Genomic DNA, 17,925 nt, shown 5'->3' with positions numbered 1-17,925 from the left:
AACAGTCAGCTCCTCCTGACTCTTCTCCTCCTCCTCAGGGAACAGTCAGCTCAGCCTGACTCCTGCTCTCCTCCTCAGGGAACAGTCAGCTCCTCCTGACTCTTCTCCTCCTCCTCAGGGAACAGTCAGCTCCTCCTGACTCTTGCTCTCCTCCTCAGGGAACAGTCAGCTCCTCCTGACTCCTGCCCTCCTCCTCCTCCTCCTCCTCGGGGGAAGAGCGTCCCCAGCTCCTGCTCTCCTCCGGTCCCCCCACACTCAGTCAGCTGTTGTCCCGCTCGTGCGCCTCCTGAACAGTTTGAATCCTGGGTTCGTGCTGGTGTTGTCCCGTCTGAAGCTCTGACCGCAGAGTCTGGTTCTTCGCCCGGTGGCTCCGCAGCGAGTGCTTCTTCAAATGCCGGGTCAGAGAGCCGAGCGGGTGAATATGAGAGCTCCTGCGGGTTTAAAATATCCCCCCTCCCTGTAAACAGCGCGGCGCAGACAGCCCAGACTGGTTACCTCTTTATTTTTCGACCTCCAACCTCCGCGTAGTGACTGATAGGAAGACAGGAGCTAAGAATACATTCTGGACATGCCTCGGCCGTGAGTAATGGCTTTGGTGTCCGTCAGCGCTGAAGCTGAAACAAGGCCAAGCTGAGCAGGCCCCACACTCTGCTGCCCCCCCACTGCTCCCCCCACTCGCCACGCTCAAAATACGGATGTCACCGGGGCGTTCTGCTCGGGTCTCGCCGCACAGAGCAGGCGTCAAAGAGGAGCTACAGGGACAAACCAGGAGGTATCCGGGCCAGACTCACAGCTAAACCACACAAGCTTCTGTCTGGAGGAGCTGGTCGGGACGGTGCAGGTTAATGAACCTACATGGGACTCATGCATGTAAACAAGCCACATCGGATTGTAGGACTAACTTCGTCCCCCATGCACACTCTCAAACACACATCACTCATCATGACCTATTGTACATGTTTTTAGTGGTGGGGAAACCAGAGTGCCCGGAGGAAACCTACACAGACACGGGGAGAACATGCAAACTCCCGTCCAGGTGGGAATCGAACCCGGGACCTTCTAAGATAAGCCTTTATTATGTACTCGTTACATTCAGCTCTCAAACACTCAGGTGCAAATAGGCAGGAAAGGTGAAAAAAAGGAAACCGTGGAATCTTATATACAATGACCACCAAGACTTTGTGGGGACAAAAAGTAAAAACAGTAAATAATAAAGTAAACAGACTTTAACAAAAGATGCTACAGTCTGTATTAGCAGTACAGGATTACATTAAAGTGATTTAAATACAGAGATAACTGCATGTATTCTGCAAAGAGGTTATTGCACATGTGACTTCACAGTCTTGTTGTTCAGTCTGAGCAGTGGAGATGAAGGACCTGCCACTGAAAGAGCTGCTCAGCTCCTCTACAGTTCCGTGCAGTGGGTGGGAGGTGTTGTCCATGATGGAGGTGAGCTTGGCTAACACCCTCCTGTCCCCCAGGGGGCAGGACGGAGCTGATCCTCCTGTTCTTGTCCCGGGGCCCAGCACACGGCAGCGAAGTGGAGAGCAGAGGCTACAGAGTCAAAAAGTCCTGACTCTGAAGGACCTCAGTCTAACAGAAGAACCTCAGTCTAACAGAAGGACCTCAGTCAAACAGAAGGACCTCAGTCTCTACAGAAGGACCTCAGTCTAACAGAAGGACCTCAGTCTAACAGAAGGACCTCAGTCTAACAGAAGGACCTCAGTCTAACAGAAGGACCTCAGTCTAACAGAAGGACCTCAGTCTCTACAGAAGGACCTCAGTCTCTACAGAAGGACCTCAGTCTAACAGAAGGACCTCAGTCTCCTCAGAAGGACCTCAGTCTAACAGAAGGACCTCAGTCTCTACAGAAGGACCTCAGTCTAACAGAAGGACCTCAGTCTAACAGAAGGACCTCAGTCTCCTCAGAAGGACCTCAGTCTAACAGAAGGACCTCAGTCTAACAGAAGGACCTCAGTCTAACAGAAGGACCTCAGTCTAACAGAAGGACCTCAGTCTCCTCAGAAGGACCTCAGTCTAACAGAAGGACCTCAGTCTAACAGAAGGACCTCAGTCTAACAGAAGGACCTCAGTCTAACAGAAGGACCTCAGTCTAACAGAAGGACCTCAGTCTAACAGAAGGACCTCAGTCTCTACAGAAGGACCTCAGTCTAACAGAAGGACCTCAGTCTAACAGAAGGACCTCAGTCTCTACAGAAGGACCTCAGTCTAACAGAAGGACCTCAGTCTAACAGAAGGACCTCAGTCTAACAGAAGGACCTCAGTCTAACAGAAGGACCTCAGTCTAACAGAAGGACCTCAGTCTAACAGAAGAACCTCAGTCTAACAGAAGAACCTCAGTCTAACAGAAGGACCACAGTCTCTACAGAAGGACCTCAGTCTAACAGAAGGACCTCAGTCTAACAGAAGGACCTCAGTCTAACAGAAGGACCTCAGTCTCTACAGAAGGACCTCAGTCTCTACAGAAGGACCTCAGTCTAACAGAAGGACCTCAGTCTCCTCTGAAGGACCTCAGTCTAACAGAAGGACCTCAGTCTCTACAGAAGGACCTCAGTCTCCTCAGAAGGACCTCAGTCTAACAGAAGGACCTCAGTCTAACAGAAGGACCTCAGTCTCTACAGAAGGACCTCAGTCTAACAGAAGGACCTCAGTCTCTACAGAAGGACCTCAGTCTCCTCAGAAGGACCTCAGTCTAACAGAAGGACCTCAGTCTAACAGAAGGACCTCAGTCTAACAGAAGGACCTCAGTCTCTACAGAAGGACCTCAGTCTAACAGAAGGACCTCAGTCTCCACAGAAGGACCTCAGTCTAACAGAAGGACCTCAGTCTCTACAGAAGGACCTCAGTCTCCTCAGAAGGACCTCAGTCTAACAGAAGGACCTCAGTCTAACAGAAGGACCTCAGTCTAACAGAAGGACCTCAGTCTCTACAGAAGGACCTCAGTCTAACAGAAGGACCTCAGTCTCCTCAGAAGGACCTCAGTCTAACAGAAGGACCTCAGTCTCCTCTGAAGGACCTCAGTCTAACAGAAGAACCTCAGTCTAACAGAAGGACCTCAGTCTAACAGAAGGACCTCAGTCTAACAGAAGGACCTCAGTCTAACAGAAGGACCTCAGTCTCCACAGAAGGACCTCAGTCTAACAGAAGGACCTCAGTCTCCACAGAAGGACCTCAGTCTAACAGAAGGACCTCAGTCTCCACAGAAGAACCTCAGTCTCCACAGAAGAACCTCAGTCTCCACAGAAGGACCTCAGTCTAACAGAAGGACCTCAGTCTCCTCTGAAGGACCTCAGTCTCGACTAAGGTTAGGTAAGAACATATCTTAATATGTAAAAACGGTGGCCTATTCCTTTTAACAATGGTTCATTTTCCGTGAGTTTGTGTTTTCCCCCCGTCCCCCCGGGCCCGGCCCTCCCGGCCTCTGCACGTCTGCCGCGGGGGCCGGGTGTCACTCTCTTTAACGGCAGCTGTCCGAGCGGGGCCCCGGCGCTCGCGGCTGGAGCCTCACCACAAAGGCTTACCTCGGACCGAAGGCACGGCGGTAAACAGAGGGGAGGGCGTCACCGGAGAAGGTTAGCGGCGCGGGGGAAAGCGCGAGGAGGCAGAAGATGAGCCGCTCCTTTTACGCGGGGACTCGGATCACGCCAGAGTCCGGTTACGGAGCGCGGCCAGACTGGCGTTTACGGCGGCAGCGCTCAGACGGGGCAGGCGGCGGGAACACCAGGGTCTTCTGGAGCAGAGTCTAGATCCACAATGGAAACGCAGCATTTGTGGAAGAAAAAACACTTTCCCTCCAACATGAACCAGGAAGTCAGAGGCTACATTAGCACAGCGTTAGCGTTAGCGCCTGGTTCACGCCTCAGCTCTGTCTCGCTTTGAACGCCGACTGAGACGAGCTTCAGGTTCGCTCAAGAGAACAATCGGGATGTGGAGATTCAGTTTTTACTCAACGACTTTCAGTGCTTGAGTAAAATCCCATTTAGAAAGACTTCATTTGGACAATCTGTGAAGTCTCCGGGAACTTGGTCCCCACAGAACTGAGGAACCTGACCTCAGTCCACACTTTTAGAAACTCTGTGAAGACCAGACATGTGAACACAACATGGTCTCAGTCACCTCTGAGGCAGGGCTCGCCGTGTGGAAGGCTGTGGTGTTTTGTGTATTGTCCTTTTCTGATCTTCTATCTGAGATTATTCACCTATTTTTACATATTTAACTATATGTTTTTCATTATTCACTGTTTATGTCTCTGTGAGGGTGTTTTTACTGTGTGTTTGTGTCTGTTGTCTGGACATCAGCCTGCCAGGGGACTACGGATGACAATTAGCTTATATGGCTCCGGCACATTTACACTGCGTTCCAAATTATTATGCAAATTGTATTTTTGTGTCAAAAAGGTGAAAAAAATAATAATAATAATGAAACTCATGGATGGTGTCGTGTCTCGGGGCTCTATGAATCACTGACATTAATCTCAGAGACCTGGGATGATTAGTTTTCAGGTTAAGCCCAGTTAAGGGAAAAACTACTGAAAAAGGATGTTCCACTTTATTAAGCAGATCATCATTTTCAAGCAATATGGAAAGAAAAAGGATCTCTCTGCTGATGAGAAGCGTGAAATAGTTGAATGTCTTGGTCTAGGTATGAAAACCTTCGATATTTCATGAAAGATGAAGCGTAATCATCGAACTGATAAGAGATTTGTGGATGATTCAGACACACGGGTTTGTGTATGTGAAAGGGGGCTTCCTCCTTTCACTGTGTGGGGGAAGTGGTCAATTATTCTGCTTTTGTATTGTTTGGTTATATGGTCTAGTTTAGTTGATTATTGTTTTGATTGGTTTGTTTACTTTAAGTGCTGTCAGGGGGGATGGTATGTTTCATTTGTTGTTTATGGTTTCTTTATGTTCCTGTAATCAAGTATATTGCTTTAATATGATTTGATTATGTTTGTATAATTTGTGATTGCTTATTGCTTATCTTTGTTTGGTTTTGGTTAAAGACCACTTTGCTCACCTCCCTTCCCTGGGAAGTGGTTGCTGGGAAGTGGGTGAGGTGGGGCACTCCTACTAATCCTGGAGGTGTAGAATTGTCTAGGAGAGCAGTTTGCAGTGAGGCTGCACCAGTTTTTTTGTTCGTCTCCTTTGTTTCTTTAAGTTAAGTCCTAGGCTTTTTGTTTTGCTTTATCGTTCATGTTCTTCACTTTTTTTGGGCACTATTTTGATGCCTCCTCGCCTGCCTTCACGGGACATCCGGTAACACTTTTACAGTGCAGATACAGGCACAATGAGGACAGTTTCTGCCAGACAAACACATCAGATTAAGAGAACAGCTGCTACAAAGCAGCAAACAGGTATTTGAAGATGTATTTGAACATCCTGCAAAGAAATCCAAGCAGAAACTCTCAAAAAAAAACCTCACAAGTTTAATAGATTTAAGAATGTTGAAGCTGCTATCACACAAGGGCTCCTTCCTGTGGTAAAATATAACTTGAGCTGTTAAGATGTTTTTGATTGAGATATCTTTTGATTTCAGTAAGTATGACCTCCTAATGCTACAAATACAACAAATGACCATTTTCAGTTAATTACAAGCTTTAAATGTATTGAAACGATGAGTTGCATAATAATTTGGAACAATAGATTTAGAGTTTCTTACTATATTTATTTTTGAAAAAAATACTGTTTTCACTGGGAGATTTTTTCCACCACATTTAAATGATCCTCCTGTTAAAGACTTGAAAATGATGCTGACTCTCATCTGAGTTGACAGTTTAGGAAATCTTAGAAATATGTCATTTGCATAATAATTTGGAACACGGTGTAAAAAAACCACATGTTGATTAATGTGCACTGTCCCAATTTAAAGGCACACTGCGTAACATTTTGGACTATCCTGTTGCCATCAGTATAAAACATACTCCTATGACCAGCTCCACACAGAAAGTGCCATTACTGCAGTGGGTGATCAAAGAATGGATCTGGATGTGGACCTAACCACTTTAATCTTCAATTCTGCTGCCTTTAGTCGACATCTCCATGGCAACGAGCTGGAGACGGACCCACTCCCGGGAAAGTTACAGTCCTGTCTTTGAGAGGTGAGCCGCATGCTCGTTATATTATATATTTCAATTATGAAAATATCTGTCATGAAACAAATGTGTGAATTTCAATGTTACTTATTGGGTAAGATTCTACGCGGTGTGGCTTTAAAAATCAAATATCAAAAAATGATATCACGGTACAATACGATATGGCCACGTAGACCACATGGAGACCACATGGGGACCTCGCAGAGACGTGAAAGTCTCCACCAAAATCTGTTCAAGAGCAGAGACTCAGAGACATCCCCGAGACCAGCAGGAACTCCAGTCTCCATCCAGTCTCAAAGTCTCCAGGCCTTTGGTGTTTAGCATCTAAATCATGGCGGGATGAACCAACTTTAAGCTCAGAATCGGTTTATTGTTGTATAAGCCGAATGCCCATCTTGACTGCACATGTGTGGGTCAATCAGGCTCCTAATGTCGGCCCAAACAAACCACTCAGCCATAGAAATGAGTGAGCGAGTTCAGGCAGTGGAGCCTGAACACTGAACACTGAGGCATGTCTGTGCCGCCACTTTTTAAATCATTTAAATTCGTCTTGAAATCACAGGGGAAAGTTTCAAAACGATGTTGATGTTCAATATCGTGGGTAAATTTCTGTCTGTCAAATTAGTGATCGATTAGCCATGTTGTCCCATCAGATCACTCGTAAAATAATATACAAATAAAGTACCAGAGCCTATATGTGTACGTGGATCTGTCACAATTAAAACAAAGATTTTGTTTACTGTCCACCTCGTTATTGACAAAACTAAACAAGGATTCTACGTTTTTACTTAATGTCCTGAATGTCGGGACTTCAGGCCACAGTTTCAGACCCTGCACTTTGTCCAACAGTCGCCTTCAATGATCAGAAACGTTTTTCTCACATAGTTCTTCAAACTATATGAATAAGGACTAGGCTGGTCGTCACTTTTGAAGCATCTCTTCATATGAACGGCCGTTCAGTTCTTTCAGTTTCTGTATCTCCATAGCAGCCCTGGTGTAAAAATAGACTTTTTGTTTAAATCATCAACTTTCCAGGGTTAAAACCAGAGAAATAAAAAGTTAAACGGTCCAAATCAGAGCTTTCTTTGTTGCTTTACGCTAGCTCTCGATATTGTTTGGTAGTCAAAATAAATTCCATTACCCATAATGCAACGGGCGACCCGAGATGGGCATTCGGCTTATTATGAGCTTTAAAAATGTAAAGGACAGTTTGAGTTTTAATAATGAAACAACTGTATCCAGGAAGTGCAGGAACAAAGCGCTGACACGGTGGAAGAAGCTCAAACGGCGAAATTCAACATCTTTGCTCCAGGATCCAAACTCGTGTAATGAGGGAACATCATAACAAGGTTAAAGCTGAAAACAGTCGAATTGGCAAGATATGTCTTTAAAGTGACAAAACTGCATTGGAAACGAAGTCAAAGTACATTTTAAAAGGTCAATTGAGTCCCATCCTTTTCCATGAAGCCCCTGAATGACCAGATCAACAGTTTCACTAAAATGCTTCGATTTCCCATAAATAAAACCGTCCCAGATGAACGTCCGCGGCCTGACTGAGGAGCTCCTGGTGGGACGGAGGAGCTCCTGGTGCAGGACGTGTGGGATGGAGGTGTCTGCTTTCCAAAGTTGCTCGCCGCAGCCTGGAGACAAAGGCGCCAACATGGCACCTGGCCACGGCATAGCGGCCGCGCTCGTGTGCGTGTCAGACACGGCGAGCGCTGCTGTATCTGCTCAGGAATCTGTTTACGCGCCGGTCAGGAATAGAGCGGTCAGCGCGGCGGAGAAACGGGCAGAACGGAGCTCAGGAGGTTATTAAAAGGAGACGCTGCAGGTGGAGACGGCCATGTGACTTCTGCTGGACATGACGGATGTGAAGATGAGGTTCTGCGACTTTCCTGCTATTTTAATGACCCAGAGCCTCTGTCTGTGCCTCTCAGAGTCCAGGGGGGGGGGGGCGGGGGGGCTCAGGCTGACGTGCAGGTTTCACAACACGGTTTATGAAGCCGTTTTCAGGCCACGCAGAGAAACTGTTCAGTGTCCACTTGTTTATGCAAATGAACACTGAGGGAAATGAATGTGATGTTTAGTAGATTCATTTGTGTAGAAAGTCCATTCTGAGCTAAGCAGCACTAAGTAACTCCTGCCCCTAGAGGCCATAAGCGCCACTGCATCATTAACTGTCCGTGAGAGTAAATCCTACACTGACAGAAAAGACAAAGGGACAGAGGGATATGGTTCATCCAATTACACAATGGAGATCATTTATTTCACTCAAACTTGGCTGTAAATACTGTTTAAGTGACGCTAGCCCGCAGTTAGCTTTGCCTGTTATCTGTTAGCTTCTTCTTCATGATTCCATTAGTGTGTGTTGGTGACTCCAACCCGGAGCTTTTCTGTCCAGTGACACCGTTAACACTTGTTTGTTTGTTTGTTTACTTTATTGTCCCCGTAGGGAAATTTGTCCTCTGCATTTAACCCACCCTTCGATGCCGCTGGGGCGACCCGTAAGGAGCAGTGGTCGACGGCAGTGCCGCGCCCGGGGACCCGTCTCCATGATGTGGAGCCAGGCTGATGGTCAGAATCACCTGGCTGGAGGATTCACCTATTGCACATGTTTTTAGTGGTAGGGGAAACCGGAGTACCCGGAGGAAACCTACGCAGACACGGGGAGAACATGCAAACTCCACAGAAAGGCCCCGTCCTGGTGGGAATCGAACCCGGGACCTTCTAGCTGTGAAGCGGAGGCGCTAACCGATGCGCTACCGTGCCGCTGTATCACCCCCAGAGGGACTACAGAGAGGATGTATTAAGGTAAACACGTTACTCAGACCCGGTCACTCATGTAAAGTGCTTTACATGAGATGATGTTTGAGGACATGATGTTGGCAACTCCGGAATGTAACTAATAAGCAACGTGTAATCTAACTTAGTTACTTTTAACTATGTATATCGTCTATGCTATCAGGCGTAAGCATAGATGCTAATTAGCCGCTAGCTCGCGGCAAACGTTAGCTTGTTTACTTTTTCCAGTGATGTTTATTTGTGTTTATTTTATTTAGTCCTAGCAAGTGATGTGAGGTCCTGATATTTGAACAGTAGTTTAATGCTGTTGTTATCCGTGTTGTCACATGTCACATGTCACATGTCACATGTCACATGTCATGCTCAAACACGCTCTGTCTGTTCAGCTTTAACATTCGTTCATCCAGCCAATGAAACCCCCATCTAGGGCTGAAACGACTAATCGATTAATCGACGTCTAATCGATTATTGAAATAGTCGACAACTATTTTAGTAATCGATTAATCGTTTTCTGGTTTACACAGACTCAAATAGAGCAAAAATGACATGAAAATTTAGTATTTCTGATGAAAACCTACTTTGTTTTTCATAGTAAGGATCTGTAGTGTTTTGTACATTGTAAATTTCATAAATATCCGTCTGTGTCACATCCAATCAGAAGCAGAATTAGCGCCAAGAGCCTCCAACAAACATTTACTTTAAGCTTCCTCCATCAATATGTCCTCAAGCGGCGTCACTTTAGCTGTATGTGATGATTTTTGTTTGAAAAAATCAAATTTTCCCACACCATTCACAGCCGAGCGATTAATTGATTAATCGTAAAAAATATTCGATAGATTAATCGATGACAAAATAATCGTTAGTTGCAGCCCTACACCCATCCAAGAGGAACAACGCTGTGGTAACTCTGCTGAATGATGGAATGATGGTTGTCCTCCTGCCTGGCCAGCGCGAGGGCAGAATGCTAATGCTAATGCTAATGCTAATCAAAGCTGGGTCACCTAAAGTAAAGGAAAGAGTTTTATTTTAAAACCTAAAAGCCGGTCTTATTCCAGAGGATATTTAGTGAGGAAAGTCCAGTGATCCTCGTTTCATGTTTTTCCACTCATTTATGAACAGATATAATTGATCTGGAACATTTGCAAGAGAAGACCTGATGTTCTCGATGTCACTGGAGGAAAGACTCACTCTTCACTCTTTAACTCACAGGAACCACTGCTACGGAAGTCTCTTGGTATCGGTTAGTATCGGATATCGGTAGATACTCAAAGCCCCAAAGTCCACACTGACCTCCCACAGACTCGCCTGACCTCTCACCTCTGCTCATTAATGATGATCAGTAACAAAAAGGTTTAAAAACAACCTTAAATATTCCTGCACTTGCATTAAAACCTGTTGTTTTTTACACCTTCATGTGTCCACACACAGCAGAGACATGTCCAGTATCTGCAGAACCTCCTGCAGGACCAGCTCAGACTAATGGCTTTTCTGACGTCCAGACGGATGAAATCACCGGCAGAAAATAGCCGGCCGCGCCACACACGCACGACCCAGGGCCAAACCAAAACATAAAGCTCCCGGTGTCAGCGAGCAGATCCAGTTTTATGGGATTATGGGTGAGAAGTGACGGTGACGGCCCGGGACAAGTGTGTGGACGTCATCAGAGCTCAGATCCGAGCTCAGGTCCGAGCTCAGCCGAGGCATTTCAGACGGACGCGGCCAAGAGGGGGCGGGGCCTCGGCCGGGTAATAATATATTATTGTTATAAGGCCAGACGCTGAGGGGGACGGGACTTAAATGTAGAGATATCAGTTTGAAACCTAAATAATGGACAGAGCCAGACTTAAATGTATGGTTTTATTTTGTTGATATATTAGGGATTCTGGATCTTAAAGCAGCACTAAGTAACTTTATTACTAGGGCTGCTCGATTATTGAAAAAATAATAATCCTGATTATTTTAGTCATAATTGAAATCACGATTATTCAAACGATTATTTCTTTTTTATTATATCTTTATTTTATTTATTTATAATCAAAAAACAATGCTGATATTTTCTGTCATAAAAGTACAAATGATTTCAAGTACGCCTTGATTAAAGACAGGTCTCTGCTTCGAACCTGCCCCCTGCTGGTCAGGCCTCACACCTGCCCCCTGCTGGCCAGCCCTCACACCTGCACAAGTAAACTGAGCAGCGCGGCCTGATGACATCATCACACAGCGCAGTTTGTTTTTCTGTCAGGCAAAAGCATGAGCCGTGACACCTGAAATGAGAAGGGAAAACAATCCCAGCGGCCTGAAAAGCAAGTCCTGGTTCAGTCCTGGTTTAGTCCTGGCTCAGTCTCTGATAACGACTAAAGTGTTCGTAAGTTTTAGCTTTGCTTTGCTTTAGGAAAACATCTGCATTTGTGCTGAAGCTGCTCATGAGTTTAGTTTTTTAGACTCTGTGGATCATTTATCGACGTCTGGAGAGAAAAAGAACCGAAAATTAGCACCGAAAACCAAAAAGGTTTTCCACACTTCCCTCTACCGGAGCTTTTCGGTCAGTACCAGGTCGGTACCGTTAAACAGTACCTCAGCCCAAGTCGTCGAAAACCAGAAAACAGCAAAAATGTAAAAAAAAAATCTATATATATATATTTTACATTTGCATCACTAATTTGAGCTGAAACTATCCTGTCCCTGGACCAAGAGTTTAAAAACTTGGATCTAAAGATATTTTCTGCAAGTGCTTTTGATACATACTTTTTTTATACTTATATTTCTTCAATACCAGACACTGGGCTGGGATTGTGTATTAGAACACGGCCCAGGTCAGGATGAGCTCTCCCGTGTTCATTTACAAACACCGCCCCCGACAAATACACACAAATACACACAGAAACTAAAGCATATTTATAACTGAACATTTCTAAGTATTATTGTAAAAGTATTACTGTATTGTCAAAAGGCCCATTCATGATCCTGTTTCCTCTCAACACATTGTTGGATTAAACCCAGATCATAAATCATTATTTCACAGTTGTTTTATTTCCTGCTGTTGCTTCACAGATTCCCTGGAGCTGAGCCCGTCCTCAGGAGCTCACAGCCTCTGGGAAACTCACTCTCTCTGGGCAGATTCAGGAGACACAGTGAGGCAGAGGCGCCCCCTGCTGGTGAGCAGTAAAACAACCACAAAAGCACGAGTATTCGGTGCAGATTCATGTTTACTTTGCTGCTTTTGCCAACGCAACGACGCAACAAAAACCACACTCAGTTACAGTGGGGGGTGAGAGGCTAATGTTCATTAAAATAAATAAGTAAATACATTTAGTACAATGTAATCTGCTTTGTAACAGTATCTGTGTAGTAAAAACACAATGCAATAATGTGTATTAGTGCTTTGGAGGGACATAATGTAATAAGACCCTTATGGTTAGAGTCATGGGTCTAAAGGCCCAAAGCCCATGAACCAACAAAAACAGAAACACATGATTCATCATGAAGCTTCTAAAGAGGTTCACGTTATTACAGATACAACACTTTACATTGTACTGAATATGGTGTAATGTCAAATTAAAGGTTCCCCAATGCACGAGGAAGGCGCTTCTCTTTGGTCCTCATGGAGCTGACATAGCTGTAATACTGCCCCCTGGTGGCCAGGGGCGACTGCAAAACACACTTGGTAAACATGTTTCTTATGGGACGTCCTGAGAACACGTCCCTTAAAACTGGTCACTGTGACCCCTGTGACTCCGCTGGGCTGGGGAAATATTTTAACCACATTGGTTTTTGTGCATCAGCCTGAGCAGTGGATATACAGGCTCTGATGCTCTGTGGAGGCTCCACCCTTTTGCCCTTTTAAGGAACAGGCTTCGCAGGAGGAGATCGAGCAGCCATGTAAGTCTCCCAGACGACTCGGGACCTTTACAGTGAACAGGCTGAATAGAACATCGTCTGTCTCTCATTATTAAACCTCTGCTGTTCCCAAAGTCACACAGTAACTCAACAACAGGGACTTGACACTACGCAGTTATACACAAAGTATTTACAGTAAATGCAGTACATCTCGACTGTGGCCAGTGTCAATAATGGTCAGTTTCATCATGTGGCAGAAACGGCTCCTGGTTCTTTGTGTTAAAGGAAACTGGAGGAAAGTGTTTGTTTTTGTCTGAGCTGAAGTTTGTCTAAAAGGTCAAAGTTCATGAATCGGCCACAGAACGATGGAAATAAGAAAAAGAAAAGAGCCACATGTCTGACTTTACCAAGCTTCGGTTTATTTAAAGCCCTGAACATGAGATTAAAGTGTTTGAGAGATAACCGGCTGTTTCCTGGTCTGCCGCTCGTGACTGCACTTATTAAATCCCAGAGTTGGTCCAGGCCCGGCTCATCCCGGCTGCAAAAACAACGTCCCGCGGAGCAGGAATTAAAAACAAGCACTTTCTATTATGACGGGGTTTGGACCGGAGCAGGAGGGGCCGGACTGAGTCAACAGGCCCAGCTCCAGACCCGAGACATTTATACTGAGCTGCACAACCCCTTAACTCCCACCTGAACCCAGCACAGTTTCTCCAGTTTGGCTTTACCCCAATCCAAACGCTTCTGGAAAAGAGCTGTGAAAATAGCAACAAAACTGAGACGAAAACACTGATGGAAATGTGACAAAAAAGGGACGAAAAAATGATGAAAAAGTGGCAAAAATGTCACAAAAATGTCACAAGAAATGGACAAAAAATTGACAAAAAATGACAAAAATGTGGCAAAAAAAATGACAAAAATGTGACAAAAAAATGACAAAAATGTGACAAAAAAATGACAAAAATGTGACAAAAAAATGACAAAAATGTGACAAAAAATTGACAAAAAATGACAAAAATGTGGCAAAAAAATGACAAAAATGAGACAAAAAATTGACAAAAATGTGACAAAAAAATATAAAAATGTGGCAAAAAATTGACAAAAATGTGACAAAAATGTGGGGGAAAAAAGACAAAAATGTGACAAAAAATTGACAGAAAATGACAAAAAATGTGGCAAAAAATTGAGAAAAAAAGACAAAAATGTGACAAAAAATTGACAGAAAATGACAAAAAATGTGGCAAAAAATTGACAAAAATGTGACAAAAAATTGACAAAAAAATATAAAAATGTGGCAAAAAATTGACAAAAATGTGACAAAAATGTGGGGAAAAAAAGACAAAAATGTGACAAAAAATTGACAAAAATGTGACAAAAAATTGACAGAAAATGACAAAAAAATGTGGCAAAAAAATGACAAAAATGTGACAAAAAATTGAGAAAAAATGACTAAAATGTGGCAAAAACATTGACAGAAATGTGACAAAAAATGACAAAAATATGGGAAAAAAATGACAAAAATTTGATAAAAATTTTACAAAAAAAAAATGACAAAAAAGTTCCAAAAATGAGTTGAATACCCAACAAAAAAAATGATGATAAAATCTGATGACGTGAGGAAATAGATCCTCTCGGTTCAGGCGGGAGTTAAGAGGTTAATGCACTCAGATTGCCTTCACTACACAGCGGTGCAGTAGAAGGTAGAGCAGAGTCAGAGTCAAACTGGTGCCGCTGGTGTGAGTGTGGTCGGCTCTAAAACAACAGCTCAGGAATGTGATACACGGCAGCAAAAACACACAACACTGTCACACAGAGACACGCCTACTTTACAGAGGACTGTGGTGTGTCCTGCAGAGAGAGTCCACCTTTATATCAGTATATCATGTATATGGTTATGGTGCTTTATGTACAGTGGGGCAAAAAAGTATCTAGTCAGCCATCAATTGTGCAAGTTCTCCCTGGAAAATAAGTATTTGGTCAATAACAAAAATTCAGCTCAATACTTTGACCTCTGTTATTGCCAACAAAGATTATATTACAAACGATTACTATAGGTCTGTCCCAGGTTTGCACACACAGTAGCTGGTATTTTGGCCCATTCCTCCATGCAGATCTTCTCCAGAGCAGTGATGTTTTGGGGCTGTCGCCGAGTTTAATAAAGTTGGCCATAAACAGGAAATACTTTCTTCAAGACGGTCCAACAGCTTGGACAGCGCCCCCCGCGGGTCACTCTCATAGTGGTCTGGGCTTTAGTGTGGAGCCTGGGAACCTTCTGCCGACTGGGGCCACGCTCTAATCCTAAAATCACACGCTGGTATCACGCTAGTGTCACGCTCCCACCCCACACAGCTCCCCCCACCCACCCACAGCTCCCACTCGCGCTCCCACCCACACAGCTCCCCCCCCCCCATACAGCTCCCACACACAGCTCTCCCCACCCCACCCCACAGCTCCCACTCGTGCTCCCACCCACACAGCTCCCCCCACCCCACAGCTCCCACACTCCAGGCTTTACAACAAACTCTACTCATCCGGGCTGACGTGGGGGGGGGGGACACACTGCACGGAACAACAGCAGAGAGCTCTGAGACTATAGAGCTGCACAATTATAAAAATCTAATTCTGACAGATATTGCGATACAGTTTTCCCCTGTGAACCTGAATGACAAACTCCTCCTCGTTTGGGTTTCTCATTAAGAACGTTTACAGCCCCGTGTCTACAGCAGGGGTCCTCAAACTGCGGCCCGCACCCGGCCCCCGACTTGTAGAGCACAAATCCCTGAGGATGTAAAAAAAAAAAAAAAAATCCGCCCATTCCTGTGCGGAGTTATGATGTTTTTTTAAACTACATAACCGGGATGCTCATTCAGCAACTAGGGGGCGACTTAAATAAATAAAAAAAATACTTCCACACGTGTCCAGCAGAGGGCACTGACATATGAGATCAGGATATAAATAACACATTATGGCCACGTGGTAAATGAAGCAGCACCGAGTGTGGAGTGAAGGAAGAATGACGACACTTTGAGAAACTTGTGACACTTGTAAAGTGCAATACAAGTGTGAGCAGTTGTTACTGTGGTCACATTACACAACGATGTTTTATTAGGAAATAAAAGTATATGTAAAACCTGTATATTTCAAACTAAAACAAACCACTGCAGCGAAACTGTGCCTGGATCAGGTGTGACTGAGCCGGGCCGGTCGTCTCCACTTCACAATCAGGCCTTTTGCTCTGGGTCAGACAATTATATGTTATAACCGACCCGACCCGGCCCGGCCCGGCCCCCCATCAGTCAGGAACGATAATGTGGCCCCAGAGAAAAAGGTTTGAGGACCCCTGGTCTACAGTCTGGTTCTCTGTAGCGCCACAGCGCCTCACACAGGCCTGGCAGATGAACCGCAGCGTTTTCATAGACCTGAGTCGACCCGTGTGACACGCGTGTGCTGAGCTCCGTGTTCACAGAGGAAGTTCTCGTGTAGATGAAGAGACAGAGTCATCACCAGAAGGACAATGACACTCAGATAATGTGCGGCTCATTTCAATCTGTCTCCCAGACGTTATAGAAGATATAGTAGAACTATAACTGACCTCCACATGCTGCTCTATCCATCCACACAGACACATCCACACATCCACCGTGAAGAGAGAGCTTTTCTGTGGAGAACAGGATCAGACACAGGCTTCAACATGACCCAGAAGATCCACGAGATCCACAAGTGTCAATGTCCACAGAAAACACACTGTCTAAACGTTTCAATACAGCCTCGAAATGTTCCCACAAACACTGACAGGTTTGGTATCCACGTGTAGTAAGGAAGTTCCTACACATCTAACTCCTGACTGATTTCCTGAGCTTTAAGCAGGAGGTTCTTCTGTTTATGAGGCTCACCTGCAGAGTGGCTTAAATAAAGTCACTGCAGTTTGATTAGAGTCGCAGAGGATTAAGAGGGACAGACTTAATTCCACAGATCTGCTCAGTAAATCCACCGGATTATAAACCGTTACTCTGGGTTAATTAGAGCCGGACCCGAGAGGGCGGAGTCAAACTGGACACGGAAACAACAACTGTCCACAAAAGAAACTAAAAAACTAAACTGTCCACAGTTCACTCGTAACACGGAAACTACGGTTTATTAAATCTCTCAAAAAGTCAGAGCTAAAGTTCCCATTGAAAGTTTCAATAGTAATATTCCCAGTAGGATCAAAACTAAAAAAATACATTCAAACATGAACAACTTTGATTCTTTTTGCTAAATGTTTTCTTTATTCTGAACGGGCTAAACCAACATCACTGTTACTGTCGTCAACATGTTTGTCTCATGACTCGACACGTATTATTATGATAATAATAAAGTGCTCGCCCTTTAACCAGTTCAAACGTCTCCAATATTCAAAGAGCTCATGGACAGAATAAAAGCCACGGCTCCAGCAAACAAAAGGAGAAACCGGACACTTTAAAGCAACAAAGTGAGTGTCGCTCTGGGCCTTAAAGGGCAGCGGAACAACAAAGACACAGACCTGGAGACACCGCGGCTCACCATGCACACGCAGAGCCATATATCGATGTGTCTGGACGATATATCGATATGTCTGGACGATATATCGATGTGTCTGGACGATATATCGATGTGTCTGGACGATATATCGATGTGTCTGCACGATATATCGATGTGTCTGACGATATATCGATGTGTCTGGACGATATATCGATGTGTCTGGACGATATATCGATGTGTCTGGACGATATATCGATGCGTCTGGACGATATATCGATGTGTCTGACGATATATCGATGTGTCTGGACGATGTATCGAATATTTCAGAATTTGAACAATAGATACAGATGCATCTCTGGAATCGCCCATATATGGTCATGTTTGAAAATCTAAACTTTCTCTAATTATTCAAAAACTACTTTAACAAACGCTGAATTATGAATATAGTTCATACTAAATAAAGATACAAAGACATGGGGAGGAGCAAAGAGGTTCAACAGCCCATAAATACATAAATAACGGAGAATGCTAACTTGATGCTTCATGTTAGCATCATGCTAATGCTAACGGTTAGCTAGCGCTTGCTACAACTGCTGTTTTGTCGCTTCTACTGAACAATCTGCTGTGAGAAAACATCCATATGGGCCTGATTTACACCTGACTTTATTCGTATG

The 17,925-nt window shown here is 44.6% G+C and overlaps 1 protein-coding gene across 1 annotated transcript in view; it reads right to left on the bottom strand.

Annotated features, from left to right (window-relative positions):
• The window catches only part of uacab (uveal autoantigen with coiled-coil domains and ankyrin repeats b), a 79,310-nt gene that overhangs the window by 48,477 nt on the left and 12,908 nt on the right, over positions 1-17,925 (bottom strand). The gene's annotated exons all lie outside the window — the stretch shown is intronic.

This window comes from Gobius niger (assembly GCF_951799975.1).
Source record: "Gobius niger genome assembly, chromosome: 4".
In the NCBI taxonomy this organism is placed as follows: Eukaryota; Metazoa; Chordata; class Actinopteri; order Gobiiformes; family Gobiidae; genus Gobius; species Gobius niger.
Note: the sequence above shows the minus strand (reverse complement) of the source record. Positions and strands in the feature narration are given on the sequence as shown.